Genomic DNA, 11,710 nt, shown 5'->3' on the forward strand with positions numbered 1-11,710 from the left:
AATGACTGAGAGACTTGGGGAGGAAGAAGAGAGGCTCACAATATAGAAATGATTATGTTTTTTTCTATTGTGTTAATATCCAGTGCTCATTGTGCTGTTGTATCTCTACAAGCAGATAGGAAGATACAGTCCCTCCTCTGAAGAGCTTTTAGTTCAGTTTGGATGGAGATGGCTGAAAATGGCATCCTGAATTGAGAGAACCTGAATTTGGGGCAGATATTTGGACCCCGTTCTTTAATTCCTGGTTACAGAGTATCACCGTAATGGGTCTCATCTGGAAGCTTGGCTCTGAATGCCCCTGAACTTGGGCAGCATTCTGACCCAGATCCCATTCCCTTGTCTTAGACCCATGCATGCCTGCCTGCAGAGTGAAGAGTCACAGGAGCCTTTCCAGACCTACACAGAGGAGCTGGCATTCCGATTTGCGGGGAGTCTGGTTTTGAGTTTCTGCTTCAGAATGCAGACAGAAATCCTCAATAGATATTTCTGTTCTGCATTTGGAACAAAACAGGAAGATGTCTCTGTCCCACATGATGCTGTAGATGGAATTGAAAGTTCACCATTGGTAACAAAGGAGGATGTGAGGTGGCAGCAACTGCTAAAATTAAATATGTTCAAATCAACAGACCCAAATAATTTACACCCAAGAGTTTCAAAGGAAGTAGCTGGGGAGCTATCTAAGCCACTAATGTCCAGTTTTAATAAACCTTGGAAAACTGGGCAAAAGACTGGAAGACTGCCAATGTAAGTCAATATTTAAAAACGGATGACCCAGGAAATTATAGCCCAGTTTGCTTGACATCAATCCAGGATCAAATAATGGAATGGTAATTCAGGACTCTATCAACAAAGAAATAAAAGGTAAAATATAATTAATGCCCGTCAACATGATTTCATGCAAGGTAGATCTTGTCATGCAAACCTTTTTTTAAAAAAAGAAGATTACAGGTCTGGTTGATATAGTATATTTGGATTTCTCCAAGGCAATTAACAGTAGCACATAATATCTTCATTTTAAAAAGTTTGCATTATATGGAATTAACAGAGTACACATTAGATGGATTGAAAGTTGGCTCACTGAGAGATCACAAAATGTAGTTGTTAATGGTCAGGTATCAGTGACTGGGGCTGTTACTAGTCAGTTCCCCAGGGACTGGTTCTTAGTCCAGAGTTATTTAATATTTTTATCAACAATCTAGACTATGATGTAAAATCTTTGCTGGCAAAGCTTACAGACGACACAAGGATTGGTGAGGTAGTAAATAATGAGGAAGACGGGTGACTGTTATAGACTGATCTGAATTGCCTGTTTAAAAGATCACAGTCCAGCAAAATGTGTGTCGAAGGTTATAGATCTGGGAACAAAAAAGGCAGGTTATAGCTACAGGATGGGAGACTATCTTGGAAAGCAGATAGATAATTGCCTCAGCATGAGCTCTCTGTGAAATGCTGTGACTAAAAGGGCTATTGTAAACCTTGGATGTATAAAAAGGAGAAGGAATGTCAAGTAGAAGAAGGGAAGTGATCTTGCCCTTGTACACAGCATTGGTCAGACCACCACTAGAATACGGTGTGTGTCCAGTTTTGGAGTTCAAAAAGGATGAGGAAATACTGGAGAAAGTGCAAAAAAGGGCCACAAAAATGATCCAGGAATGGAAAACAAGCCTTTTGATGTGTGTCTGAAGGAGCTCAATCTATTCAGCTTGTCAAAGAGGAGGTTGGTGACGTGCTCACTGGGGGTACATACTTACAAATGGAAGCGACGTCTGTGCATCGGGGGACTGGAGGTTGAAGTTAGACAAATTCAACCTTGAAATAAAGAGCGATTTCTTAGCAGTGATGGTAACTAACCATTGGGACAGCTTAGCAGAGTTGGTGGTGGACTCGCCATTGCTTGGAGTCTTTAAAAAAAGATTAGCTATCTTTCTGAAAGACATACTCCAATCCAGCTTCTGGGAGAACTTTTGTGGCCTGGCCTGAGCATGCCGGTCAGACAAGCTTATCGTAGCGTTTTCTATGGCAGTTCAAGTATGTGGCATATCTGTTTATTGAGTGAGGGACAGGAAATGCTACTCCACTAATACTAGGAAAACACAATCTGTTGTTGGTAATGCATGACCCCCTTTCTCATTTGAAGTAGGGTCAAAGTTCACCTGAGATGTACATGGCAACTAGCAGTGGGATTCTGTAAATTCCTTCTCCTTGAACATGAGCTTCCCTGCACCCTGGTTCATATTCCAGCAAAGGAAACACGGAGACAATGTGTTAAATATCAGGGGGCATCAGGAAATGTCTTAATGTTAGAGCTATGTGACATGGTGGCTGGGGCTTTTTTAGATTCGGAACTGGGCTGGGTTTCCTGATCCTCTTGCACTAAGCGGCCTGCAATTTAATTCCAAGCTGTGCCATTGATCCTGACTGGAGAGCTCTTGAAATGACAGCCACTCAGAAAGTCATTGTACACAAGCCAAACAATTTCCCCTGTGAAACAGAGGTGAACTATATAGTAGGAATAAAAAGCATCCTTGAATTTGTTTAGAGCAGTGGTCCCCAAACTTTTTACATCGCATCCCCCCTTACACTTGTCTGCACCCCTCCCCCCTGGGAGCTGGGCCATGGTCAGGGCCAGGGCCAGAGCTGCGGCTGGGGCCAGGGCTGGTACTGGGACCATGATTGGGACCGGACGCAGAGGCCAGAGCTGTGGCTGGGCCAGAGCCAGGGGCGGCAGCTGGGGCAGGAGTCAGGCCAAGACTGGGGGTGGGAGTGGGGCCACGGCCTGGCCATGGTTGGGTGTGGAGCCACGGCTGGGCCGGGAGGCGGAGCCAAGGCCAGGGCCATGGCTGGGGGCAGATCTGGGACCGGAAGCATAACTGCGGTCGGGGCTGAGGCCAAGGGTGGGACGGGGGCTGCGGCTGGGGGCAGGACTGGAGCTGCGGCTGGGGGAAGAGTGGGGCTGTGTGGTGCTCCCTCCCCGCCTCCCATGAGGGCTGGTCTGGGCCCCGCTGTTCTCCCTTGAATGTTCCTCTGCACCTCACAGTTTGGGGACCTGTGTTTAAACCTTTGAATCATACTAGATCGCATTACAGGGGAAGGGTTGGGCGGAAGGGAAGTGTGAAGTGGCACCTGGGCTGGCATGCAAAGGAGCAATACTGTAACTTTCATCAGTTTGTGCATGAAAAGAAGCCAAGTGTTAACAGTTCATAGTGGCACAAAGGCAAAAAGTCCCTCTGGCTGCAGGCATTTATTACACACACCACACTAAACCTTGTCATTTGGATGAGATGTGGAACCAAGGCCGTGTGGCCATTACGGATCTTGTGTAACTTTTTGCAAGAAATGAGGTCTGACCAACTCCGGCAGATACAGTCGGACTTCCTAAAATTTCCCCCCTGCAGTTTCAACTGAATTCAGGATTATTCTTCACTTCTGGAAGTGCACTGTAGTGTGGTGTTGCTATCTGCTGCGAGACAGATGCTGTGTTCCACCCACAGGGCTGGGCTTTATTGATGGGCAAAGTGATCCCTGTACCAAAACCCCAGATCCAAGCATTCCGACATTTAGGAAGAATAGATAGACAAAGAAGTATGGGGGGAAGGGAGGAGGAATCAGAATTACTTAAAAGCAAAGAGGAAAAATAATTGGATTCCTGTGCAGTTCACCATGATTAATGGATTCTCCTGAGCACTGTCTGAGGTCCTTTGTGCTCCTATACGGGGTTGGACTCTCTCAGCAAAGTAAATGATTAGTAATTAAAACTCATTAATAGTCACACCTCTTTTTAATATGGTGCTTTTCACCAGTAGATCTCAAAGTGCTTTAAAAGAAGGTCAATATCATTAGCTCCATTTTACAAATTGGAAAACTGAGACACGGAAAAGCGAAGTGCCGTGCCCAAGGTCATCCAGCAGGCCAGTGGCAAACCAGAAATAGATTAGGAGATTTCAGGTCTCCTAAATCCTACTCCAGTGCCTTATCCCACAGCCCACACTGCAAGTACCCCCCACATGAGCAAACATACACATGCACATTTGCATGGATGCACATACACAAAAAATTATACAATCCCCTTCACCTGCAAGTCCTGAAGTGCTAGTAATCCATGCCCCTAATTCTGTCTGGAAGAGCCTATTTTATTGCTGGGTGGGGAAGCTGGCAGCCAAATGACTCTGGCTGAATAGAGCAGCTCAAGGTACCGCAGAAGCCCAACTAATTGCTATATTGGCTCAGGGGTGGGAGGAGAAAGCTTGCCAGTTCATATTGCAAAGCTAGGCTTTCAGCCTTCCGCCCTTTAAAGGATGAAAACGTAAGGGAAGGTGTCAGAAGTCAATTTGCTTTGGCACTGAGCGAGAGAGAGAGAGAAAATACAGCTGGCCAGGAGCCGGGTAGTTCATACCGCATGCAGCCAAGATGATGCTGTACAGGGGTTTAGGAACAGAACAGCATTTGTGTGTGTCTTCATGCCCACTGGCTTGGTGCTTGCTGTGGCCTGGGGGATGACTGTGGTGGAGGAAGGGTGGCTGTGCCACACAAGGTTCCTGCCTAGTTCCTACTGTCCCATCAGGTAGGAAATTCCTTTAGCCTTACTTCAGGATGTGCGTGTGTGCGGGGAGAGGGGGGAAGACACAATCATTCAGCTAAGGAATCTTCTCTGTTTTAACCCTTGATACTTTGGTATTTTCCAGCCAGCCAGGCAAAGGAATCATGGAAGGGACACACCTTAGGGATGGTTAGAAAGAGAACTGTAAAGGAGCTAAGTCACTGGCCAGTGTGTCCCCTCATGGCCTGGCCTGGCATTGCAGCAGCTTCACCTCAGTTTCCTCTGCCGGACAGCTCGTTGGTGCTGTGACACTCGGTCTCTTCTCACAAGGCTAGTCCTCCAGCCAGGTCATTCTTAACCTCACACCTTCTGGGGTAAGAGAGTCCAACTGGCCAATCATCCCATGACCCTGTATTGACTCATCAGTCCCAACCTGGGCTCTATTGTCCTTGCCCTCTCTTCCTCCAAGAAGCTTTCCTATCCCCCTTTCCTGGGCATTGTAGGAGAATCCAGGCCCACCCTCTCTTCTGGGTTCCAGCTCAGGGACCCTCTGTTTAAGCACTTCAGACCGGCTCCTGAGAAGCTCTTGTTGCTTCCCACCTCCACCTGTCCACAGGTGCCTTTCCCGGGACTATATCTCCAGTCCCCTCTGTCGGGGACTTGTGCAGCTTCTTGCCACTCTGTTGCTGAGGAGCATCTTCTTGGCATGACCCAGTCTCCCTGGCAGCTGCCTGGAAACCTTTCACCCTGCTGCCCTCTCCCTTCCAAGCCTGTTGCAGGGTATACATTCTGAGCTGCACCTCTTCTTTCTTGGTCCTCCCCTGGTGGCCCAGCAGGCCTTCCTTTATAGGAACTACCCAAGCTGGTTCTCCCTAGCTGGGTCCAATCCTTAATTAGCTCTCTTTTCTCCAGGTGCCACAGAATTGGGCTCTCCAGTTGCTCTTAATCCTGTCACTGATAGTGTGAGGTTTATACACCCCTCACAAGAACCAACCCCAACATTCAGGTAACACAAAGTCTGTGGAGGAGGTTTAAAATAGTTAGTGAAGCCCACCCCTCCACGCTCTCCTCCCCCCCGAACTCCCAGACTATTTTTCATTTTCACTTCTGTCTCTGAACTTTCATGTTCTGGCCAGGACTCGAAAATCCAAAACATCAGGAAAGAGGCTGCTCTCATGAGCTTTTGAGCCTCATTTAATAGACCCAAGAGGCTTGGAGATGTTCTAGATGCTTATTTAAACTGAAGTTGAAACCTGAACCTGTCAAGGCCCCTATGCCACTAATACATGGCCACAGTGTTCAGAGGGTGAGCTACCTGTAATAAAAAAGCTTCCTCCTGATATCTCCATCTTCAGATTATTTTAGCTTTGCTGGAGTAGTGGGGTGTGGAATAGGATAAGATTGGGATAGACTAGATTTAGACTTAGACAATCACACCGATGTTAACCCTCCTTCCCCTACACTGCACTAACTCACCCTGGTTACACTAAAGATATTATTTAGTCCTGGTCAGTTTTCACGTTGAAAGGTTTGATCAAAGCCTGCAGTCTCAGGTTGCCACTTTTAGAAAAGTGAGTTGCATGCAGGAGGGTTGGTCAGAGCAACTTTTAGCACGGCAGAGGTGTTCTGCAAGGCTGCTGAGATCCCTGTAAATCTCATGGGGACTGGATGGACTGAGAAGCAATCAGCATGCTTTCCTGGATCCATTACTGCCCCTGGGGAAATCATTTACTGGGGTAGCCACATTTCGTTACATGAGAACTATAAATGTTTACACAAAATCTTGAACTTCTCTCAACAATCTGCAAACTTTCATCTAACTTCACTTTTTACAAATGTATTATAAGAACGGCAAGATCTGACCCCCACCCACACACACATTATTTGCATTCTTGAATACTAGGGCTTTGGATACTGGAGTGATCTCCAGAAGGGGACTAGAAGATCCCCTGAAATTTTCCATACAGACTGCAAAGCCTGACAAGGTCACAGCACTCCCTACAAACAGTTAACAGCATTGCTCCATGAATGCTGGGATCTCACACACCCTTTGGGCAGATAAAAAGGTCACTCTGTGAACACTGAAACATTGTCTCCATGTGTGTGAGGGATATAGTACTCCCCTCAGATTGGTAAAGGCACCACGGCCTTATGAGTGATGGCCTTCAGAGAATAAGGAGGTAGTGGCAACTCACAGACTAGCCACACAGTACCACTCATTTGGAGGGACTGAGTAGCTGTATAGTTGTTCGTGATCCCCAGGGCACCGACGGGTTAACAGACACAAGTTAGGAGCCCCCATGAGTTGGCTCCCCTCGCCTCTCTCCAGCAACAGAATGATGAATTAAGGGAGAGAAGAGAGAAGCAAAGCAAGGCCCCAATCCTGTGAGGTACTGAGAACCCACGGCTCCTCCCAGGCATTGAGGACCCATCAGCACTTTGTAGGAGGTGCTCAGTACCTCACAGCATGGGGCTTCCTGTCTGGGAACCCTGCATTCTGACAACAGGAGGAAAGGCTGGAGGGCGGGAGCTCTGGCTCAACTGTTCCCCTAGGCGACCAAAGCCTCGCCTCGCCAGCAGCATTAACCTAAGATGGCGTCTCACTGTTCGTCTGGGGAGTGAGATGAAATGAGAATCTCTTTCAAACCCGCTTGAGCATCCTGCCCTCCACACCTGGAGCTGCAGAGCCAGTGCCTGTGGGAATGAAAGAAAATAGATTTGTTTTCAGTGGGGGAGGGGATAAGGAAATATTTACTCTGTTTGGGTTTTCTAAAGCCCATCCATCAATGTGCACTGGACAGCTGGGGCTGCAGACAAGGCTGGAAGGGGAGACAATATTACCCCAGGACCCTGAGAGGAACAATGGAAGGAAGTGCAGACTAAAAGAATGACACAATCCAGAGGTGGGTTGCAGACAGCAACAGAGAGAGAGGGAGATAGGGCTGGGCGTGGGGGTGAGAAATACAGCTAACCACTCCCAGGACTGGCCCCTCATATGCCTGTTCATTTCTCAGCCTTGCTGCAGAGAAGAGTTAGGATTATGTGCTGTCTCTCGTACCAGAGAGCTCGCAGAGCAGGGTATTCCAAAGGAATCTGAGCAACCTACAGCAGCACAATACCAGCACACTTCTCTGTCCCTTGGCAACCCTTCTCCTGTTACTGTGAATTTAAAAGGTCCCATACCCAAGAACTCTTTGTTGCCTCTGTATACAGTGTGCCCACTTGCCGTGACAGAAGCACAGGGTCCCAAAATATGTGGGACGAACTTGATTTCCAAGGGTCCAGCTTTCAAGCCCAACCTGCAGGAGGAATCAGATTCTGCAGTTTAATGATGCTGCATCTATGTGTGACAATGTTACATCAGATATGATAACAAGCCATCAAGCAGCGAAGACACCAAGGACTTATCATATTGTGCGTATCACGTTGAATTCCTAGCTGTGAGAGGAGAGGTACAGGGAGCCAGGACTCTCAGGCTCTATTCCTGATTGCACCAATGATTTGTAGTTTAATCTTGGGGAAATCACCTCTCTATACATCAGTTTCCCCAGCTGTAAAACTGAGCTAACGATACTCACTTACCTACAGAAGGGCAAAATAGTCTTATAACCATCAATCTTGGAAGAGGAGCTAGGAGGTTATTTATGCTGGTGTTTGGGAGACTGGGGTGCACATAGCTGACAGATCATCTCTGCTGAAAATACTTTGGCCATGTGTGGTATTTTGTAGGCTTGAAGCATGTGGATTTTGCACATATGGGAAAGGCCCAGTGCTGACCTCCCTTTTATGAAATTCCTCAGTGAGGTGGATGCCTATAACCATGGTATGGTGCGAGCACATGCTGAAATAGATGGAAAGTGCACTGGCTGTTGGCGCTGTGGTTCCTGATAGGGGCCGTGAAACATGCGTAGCAGCAAGGCCACAAAGGAAGTGGAGTGGTGCTCCTTGGAGTCATTCATTGAATAGCTCTGGGTTAACAGTCCTGTGGGAGCCACTGCTAAAACCAAAGAGGGATTTGAGATATATGCTGCCCATTTGATGTGCTCCAATAAGACTTTTAGAGTTCTATAAAAAAAGGTGATGTGACACTTGACTTCAAAATGCTTCCCTGAAAGCAGCACTTCTGGGAATGAAGATAAAGGGCCCAGTAGGACGCTGAGAAGACTGGCAATGGCACCAGGCATTAGTGCCCAAAGTCAGCACACAGGGATGCACAGAACAGGTATTCAGTGGTGCCCATAGCGTATAGGCAGCTGTTCCCAGAGCAGACAGCCAGTGGTGTACAGTTAGCCAGGCATTGACACTCTCCAGCCATCCTACTTGAAGGCTACAGAAAACCCCATCTTTAGAAATACAGTTTGGTTCATCTCTTGCGTGAATGCATAGTAATTCCATCCTGCCACCTGATCTTTGAATATTTAGCTTTTAATGAGCATGACTCAAGATATGGAGCCTTTTACATCAAAGCCATGGTTCTAATCCAACTCAGGAAGGAAGCACATTGGCTTGTACGGAATGCTTGCATTGCTGATGTCCATGTCTGTATGAGTTTTCTGGACCAGGTAATTTAATCTCCAGTGGCATCAATCTATCGCCTTTCACCAGCATTATATTCACTTAAACAACAACTAGAAAAAGTACTAGAAATGTGGCTGTGTGATTCCAAAATGGCAGCAATAACTCTGTAGTATGTCATGCATGAAAAGACTTGTCCAAGCAAATGAAGCTGCAAGTCAAGCATATAAATTCCCAGATTAGCGTTGATCCAAGTTTAATACCTCTGTGTGACACACAAAACCTATTCCAGATCCCAAAGCAACCTGGCCAGATTAGGAATTGCTACTGTGTACAGTACCTTGGAGGTGCCAAGGAGAGTTAATAAATCTTGATTATTTAAAAGCCCCTACAAGAGAAGTTCATTATATAGATATAAAAACAACCTTAATTGTAAGAGATCTATCAAAATGTTTATGAACCTGTAGCTGTGGGACATAAATCCTGCCTGAGAAGCTTTGTGGCTGAAGGCAATACGCAATAAAAATATGTTAGGCTAAACAAATGGGTAAAGGGGGCATTGAGAATATTAAACAGATTTAATATGTATAATCTTGGGCTGAAATAAATCTTGGGCATGTTTATCAATCATCACACACCTTAGTATTTGGAATGTCAGTTCAAAATAAGAAGATTGGACTTTTTTCAGCTTTAACTTCTGTCACACATCTGTGGAATGTCTCCGACATGTCAAGCCACATACGGAGAAGAGGTTTCAAAGAGCTCTCATTGCAAAGGCCACCAGGGCTTCAAACTGTCTGGTTTGGCTTCAGGAAGCCGCATAGATTTAGCATAGTGGTGAAAAACATTTGGCTCCCCAATTATTTTGCTTTCATAAAATTTTCAAACTCCTGAGAGACGAACTGCAGTATGTGGTTGTTCACAAGTTGTTCTGGCAGACTGAAACGACTACAGATTTCACGCAGTTTCTGAATAGTACTTTCAGCAGTAGTGGACGGCATTACAGGAACTTCTGGCCATTTAGAGTGGGTGTCTACCACAACCAGGAACATGCTTCTTTCAAATGAGCCAGCAAAATCAACATGAATACGCTGCCATGGGTTTTCAGGCCAGTCCCATGGGTGTAGGGGCACCAACTGAGGCGCGTTCCTCACACTTTGACATGAAGTACAAACTCTTGCCTTCTCTTTAATGGCACTGGCCAGGCCAGGCCACCAAAAGTAGCTTCGTGCAATTTCTTTCATGCACACTCTTCTCCAGTGACCTGAATGTAGCTGTTCTAACATCTGTGATCTCAGTAGTGGTGGAATAATGACACGCATCCCCTACAACAAGCAACCAGAATGGATTGATAACTCCATCCTCATGGACATGTAGGGAAGAAGGTTGGATGAGACCTGAGAGTCCTGTAGAGATGTTCCATGCATCACTAGGTCCATAATTTGGGACAGTACTTGGTCAATGTGAGTTGCCTTCTTTACTTGAGTAGCAGTGATGGGTGTGTTCTCTACCTGTTCAAAGTAGAAGATTTATTTCTGGCCAATATCTTGATATTTAACTGGTAAAGGCAGCCTTGAGAGACCATCTGCGTGCAGTGCAGAGTGGATTTCTGATATTTGATCTCATATGTGTGTGCAGAAAGCAACAATGCCCATCGTTGCATATGACTAGCAGGCAATGGTGGAAGTCCAAATGTGTATAGTCCAAAAATTGATGTTAGAAGTTGATGGTCAGTGAGAAGTGTGACTTTCCATCCAAACAGGTACTGGTGAAATTTCCAAATTCTGCAAACGATTCCCAATGCTTCACATGCAATTTGGGCATAATTAGTTTCTGCTTTGCTTAAGGTGCGTGAGGCAAAAGCAATGGGTCTCTCCTCTCCTGAAAGCATAATGTGTGACACGACTGCTCCCACTCCAGAAGGGGAGGCATTGCAGGCCAACTGTAGAGGTTAGGACAGATCAAAATGTATCGGAATCTCTGAATTTAGCAATGTGAGTTTAGCCTTATTAAATGCAACATCACAGGCTTCAGTCCATTTTAAGACCTTGTTCTAGCCAAGGAGTTAATGTAGTGGTTTTAGTAGTGTTGCTAACTGTGGAATAAACTTTCCATAATATTTCAATAGCTCTAAAAAAGAGCGAAGTTGACTTAAGTTTTGGAGAGGTGGAGCTTCCACAATAGCCTTGACTTTTGCAGGAGCCTTACGAAGGCCAGTAGCATCTATGATATGTCCCAAATATTCAATAGAGGGCTGGAAGAATTCACATTTGTCTTTGCAGACTTGTAGGCCATACTCTTCCAGTCTTCGTAGGGCTGCCTCCAAGTTCTTAAGGTGATCCTCCTCATTCTTGCCAGTGACCAGGATGTCGTCAAGATAGCACTGGATTCCTGGCAAGCCCCTCAAGATCTGATCCATAGCCCTTTGGAACAAAGCTAGAGCACACGTTATTCCGAAGGGCAAGCGACAGTATTGGTACAGCCCTTTATGTGTCACGATAGTCAACAGCTCGTAGGACTTCTCATCAATGTGCATCTGTAAATACACCTGCCTCAGATCAATCTTGCTGAACTTTTGGCCACCAGCCAAACCAGCGAAGAGGTCATTGATGTGGGGAAGAGGGTATTGCTCTGCACGCAATAACAGATTAACAGTGA

Source organism: Emydura macquarii, unplaced genomic scaffold (assembly GCF_026122565.2).
Source record: "Emydura macquarii macquarii isolate MOO-44397 ecotype Brisbane River unplaced genomic scaffold, CSIRO-AGI_Emac_v2 contig_1253, whole genome shotgun sequence".
NCBI lineage: Eukaryota > Metazoa > Chordata > Testudines > Chelidae > Emydura > Emydura macquarii.